This window comes from Heterodontus francisci, unplaced genomic scaffold (genome assembly GCF_036365525.1).
Source record: "Heterodontus francisci isolate sHetFra1 unplaced genomic scaffold, sHetFra1.hap1 HAP1_SCAFFOLD_542, whole genome shotgun sequence".
NCBI classification, from domain to species: domain Eukaryota; kingdom Metazoa; phylum Chordata; class Chondrichthyes; order Heterodontiformes; family Heterodontidae; genus Heterodontus; species Heterodontus francisci.
The window spans coordinates 898,261-903,260 of NW_027140974.1; positions in this window are offsets into that span (position 1 = coordinate 898,261).

The following is a 5,000-nucleotide window of genomic DNA, read 5'->3' on the forward strand; positions in this document are numbered from 1 at the left end:
GCCGGCGTGTTTAGGAAGGTTGGGTGGGTGGGTGGGTGGTTGTGTGGGCGCCGTGGTCTGAGGGCACATCCTGTGGGATGTGGGAGGCGGGGGAAGGAGAGCGCCCTTGGTGCGTGTGTCTAGGCGATGCATTGCGGAAGGATGGGCGGGTGGGGCCGGGCGTGTGGGTTCCCGACTTATCGGTGAACCATTTGCTACTGCGGGGCCAAAGCAAAAGGGAAAGCATAAGGGCGCAGGCTGCCCTCTGCGGGACAGGTCCGGCCCTGACGCCGGTTTACGATTTCTCCGGTAAAGCACCTGTCGGGTGGCGACCGGAGGGTCTTTGCAGGGCCTGGATCTCCGAGCCCGTGGGACAGGCGGGAAAGGGTGGCGGCAGCCGGTTGAAGTCCCGACCCTGGGCAGCCTCCCGGTCTTACCTCCATAACTTCGGCGAGGAGGGTCCGATCCCCGCGCGGTCGACGGCAGGCGGTAGGGCTCGGAGGGGCGCGGCCTGGTCCGCGAGTGCCCCGGCGCCGCCCCTCTGCCCGTCCGAGGGACAGTAGGAAATGGCCATACCGCTTTCCGGCCGATTGCCGCCGGACGTCCGGCCGCATTCGCTCGGTCTGCGCGGCCGGCGGTAGCCGGGGGCGAGGGGCATCGGGCGGTGGCGGAACCAGGCCGGCCCGACCGCTGGGGGCCGCCCGGGCGACGTTTGAATCTGTCGGGTCGGACCGCCGAATCCCGCGGGATTTCGGGATCGAATCTGCGGGTGGAATCGGCACCTCGTCCCGCTGTCCGGTTCCCCCCCCCCCGTCGACTGCAACGGGTTTCCGAGGCCCGTCGGTCAGGCGCGGTTCGCTCCGCAATCCGCCGGCCGATCGGCACCGGGCGGGGCTCTACGGAAAGAGGGGACCCTCCCGCGTCGAGTGCCGGCGCACCGACCCCGCAGGCTGACCGGGAAGGTGAAGACTCACCCCGCTGAATGCCCGGCCCCGGCTACCCTCCGGCTCCGGGGCCATAACTTCGGGGAGGGAGGTCCGATCCCCGCGCGGTCGACGGCAGGCGGTAGGGCTCGGAGGGGCGCGGCCTGGTCCGCGAGTGCCCCGGCGCCGCCCCTCTGCCCGTCCGAGGGACAGTAGGAAATGGCCATACCGCTTTCCGGCCGATTGCCGCCGGACGTCCGGCCGCATTCCCTCGGTCGGCGCGGTCGGCGGTAGCCGGGGGCGAGGGGCATCGGGCGGTGGCGGAACCAGGCCGGCCCGACCGCTGGGGGCCGCCCGGGCGACGTTTGAATCTGTCGGGTCGGACCGCCGAATCCCGCGGGATTTCGGGATCGAATCTGCGGGTGGAATCGGCACCTCGTCCCGCTGTCCGGTTCCCCCCCGTCGACTGCAACGGGTTTCCGAGGCCCGTCGGTCAGGCGCGGTTCGCTCCGCAATCCGCCGGCCGATCGGCACCGGGCGGGGCTCTACGGAAAGAGGGGACCCTCCCGCGTCGAGTGCCGGCGCACCGACCCCGCAGGCTGACCGGGAAGGTGAAGACTCACCCCGCTGAATGCCCGGCCCCGGGAACCCTCCGGCGCCGGGGCCATAACTTCGGGGAGGAAGGTCCGAGCTCCGCGCGGTCGACGGCAGGTGAAAGGGGCCGGTGCGCCGCGGAAGGCGACAGCAGTCCCGTCAGGCTGCACCTCTGCTCGGGCGAACGGCGTCAGGAAAAGGGGAGAGCACTTCCCCACCGATAGCTCCGGAACGCCCGGACCCATTGGCCCGCGGCACCGGTGGCTGCTAGAGGGGCTCCGGCGCCGTCAGCCGGGGTACGTCCCAGGCCGGCCGGACGGCGGGCAGCCGGAGGCAACGGCCTGGAACGGAGCCAGACTTGAGTCGTTCCGTGCCGTGGGCAAAAAGGCAGGGCTGCGGGTCAGCGCAGTTTGGCAAACCTAGCCGCAAGTGCGGGAAGGGCGGAGGAGCACACGGACGCCGCCTTCCCAAACTGAGCCCAAAGTGCCCAGGCATGCCCCCTTGATCTCGCCTAATCAGTGAGCCCAAAATAATTTCAGAGTGTGGAAACCTGATCCAAAAAGGTCGAAAAGAACGGCCAGAGATCAAGTCCGAAAGGGGAAATCAGTAACAAGCAAGCAGAGTAATCATTAACCAAAAAGCGCAAAATTATGTTAAAAGTGTGAAATCATTAACCAAAAAGTCGAAAATAATGTCCAGAGACCAAGTCCGAAAGTACAAATAATTAACCAGTAAGCAGAGTCATCATTAACCAAAAATCGCAAAAGTAAGTAAAAAGTATGAAATCATTAACCAAAAATCGCAAAAGTAAGTAAAAAGTGTGAAATCATTAACCAAAAACTCGAAAATAATGTGCAGAGACTAAGTCCGAAAGGGCAAATGGTTAACCAGTAAGCAGAGTCATCATTAACCAAAAATCGCAAAAGTAAGTAAAAAGTGTGAAATCATTAACCAAAAATCGCAAAAGTAAGTAAAAAGTGTGAAATCATTAACCAAAAACTCGAAAATAATCTCCAGAGACTAAGTCCGAAAGGGCAAATGGTTAACCAGTAAGCAGAGTAATCATTAACCAAAAAGGGCAAAAGTAAGTAAAAAGTATGAAATCATTAACCAAAAAGCACAAAATTAAGTTAAAAGTGTGAAATCATTAACCAAAATGTCGAAAACAATGTCCAGAGACTAAGTCCGAAAGGGCAAATGGTTAACCAGTAAGCAGAGTAATCATTAACCAAAAGGCGCAAAAGTAAGTAAAAAGTATGAAATCATTAACCAAAAAGCGCAAAAATATGTTAAAAGTGTGAAATCATTAACCAAAAAGTCGAAAATAATGTGCAGAGACTAAGTCCGAAAGGGCAAATGGTTAACCAGTAAGCAGAGTAATCATTAACCAAAAGGCGCAAAAGTAAGTAAAAAGTATGAAATCAGTAACCAAAAAGCGCAAAAATATGTTAAAAGTGTGAAATCATTAACCAAAAACTCGAAAATAATGTGCAGAGACTAAGTCCGAAAGGGCAAATAATTAACCAGTAAGCAGAGTAATCATTAACCAAAAATCGCAAAAGTAAGTAAAAAGTGTGAAATCATTAACCAAAAACTCGAAAATAATGTCCAGAGACCAAGTCCGAAAGGGCAAATGGTTAACCAGTAAGCAGAGTAATCATTAACCAAAAAGGGCAAAAGTAAGTAAAAAGTATGAAATCATTAACCAAAAAGCACAAAATTAAGTTAAAAGTGTGAAATCATTAACCAAAAAGTCGAAAATAATCTCCAGAGACTAAGTGCGAAAGGGCAAATGGTTAACCAGTAAGCAGAGTCATCATTAACCAAAAATCGCAAAAGTAAGTAAAAAGTGTGAAATCATTAACCAAAAACCCGAAAATAATGTCCAGAGACTAAGTCCGAAAGGGCAAATGGTTAACCAGTAAGCAGAGTAATCATTAACCAAAAATCGCAAAAGTAAGTAAAAAGTGTGAAATCATTAACCAAAAACTCGAAAATAATCTCCAGAGACTAAGTCCGAAAGGGCAAATGGTTAACCAGTAAGCAGAGTAATCATTAACCAAAAATCGCAAAAGTAAGTAAAAAGTGTGAAATCATTAACCAAAAACCCGAAAATAATGTCCAGAGACTAAGTCCGAAAGGGCAAATGGTTAACCAGTAAGCAGAGTAATCATTAACCAAAAATCGCAAAAGTAAGTAAAAAGTGTGAAATCATTAACCAAAAACTCGAAAATAATGTCCAGAGACTAAGTCCGAAAGGGCAAATGGTTAACCAGTAAGCAGAGTAATCATTAACCAAAAGGCGCAAAAGTAAGTAAAAAGTATGAAATCAGTAACCAAAAAGCGCAAAAATATGTTAAAAGTGTGAAATCATTAACCAAAAACTCGAAAATAATGTGCAGAGACTAAGTCCGAAAGGGCAAATAATTAACCAGTAAGCAGAGTAATCATTAACCAAAAAGCGCAAAAATATGTTAAAAGTGTGAAATCATTAACCAAAAACTCGAAAATAATGTCCAGAGACTAAGTCCGAAAGGGCAAATGGTTAACCAGTAAGCAGAGTAATCAGTAACCAAAAAGGGCAAAAGTAAGTAAAAAGTGTGAAATCATTAACCAAAAACCCAAAAATAATGTCCAGAGACTAAGTCCGAAAGGGCAAATGGTTAACCAGTAAGCAGAGTAATCATTAACCAAAAATCGCAAAAGTAAGTAAAAAGTATGAAATCATTAACCAAAAAGCACAAAATTAAGTTAAAAGTGTGAAATCATTAACCAAAATGTCGAAAACAATGTCCAGAGACTAAGTCCGAAAGGGCAAATGGTTAACCAGTAAGCAGAGTAATCATTAACCAAAAATCGCAAAATTAAGTTAAAAGTGTGAAATCATTAACCAAAATGTCGAAAACAATGTCCAGAGACTAAGTCCGAAAGGGCAAATGGTTAACCAGTAAGCAGAGTAATCATTAACCAAAAATCGCAAAAGTAAGTAAAAAGTGTGAAATCATTAACCAAAAACTCGAAAATAATGTCCAGAGACTAAGTCCGAAAGGGCAAATGGTTAACCAGTAAGCAGAGTAATCATTAACCAAAAGGCGCAAAAGTAAGTAAAAAGTATGAAATCATTAACCAAAAAGCGCAAAAATATGTTAAAAGTGTGAAATCATTAACCAAAAACTCGAAAATAATGTGCAGAGACTAAGTCCGAAAGGGCAAATGGTTAACCAGTAAGCAGAGTAATCATTAACCAAAAAGCGCAAAAATATGTTAAAAGTGTGAAATCATTAACCAAAAACTCGAAAATAATGTCCAGAGACTAAGTCCGAAAGGGCAAATAATTAACCAGTAAGCAGAGTAATCATTAACCAAAAAGCGCAAAAGTAAGTAAAAAGTGTGAAATCATTAACCAAAAAGTCGAAAATAATGCCCAGAGACTAAGTCCGAAAGGGCAAATGGTTAACCAGAAAATCCGTCGAATAATGTCCAGAGACTAAGTCCGAAAGGGCA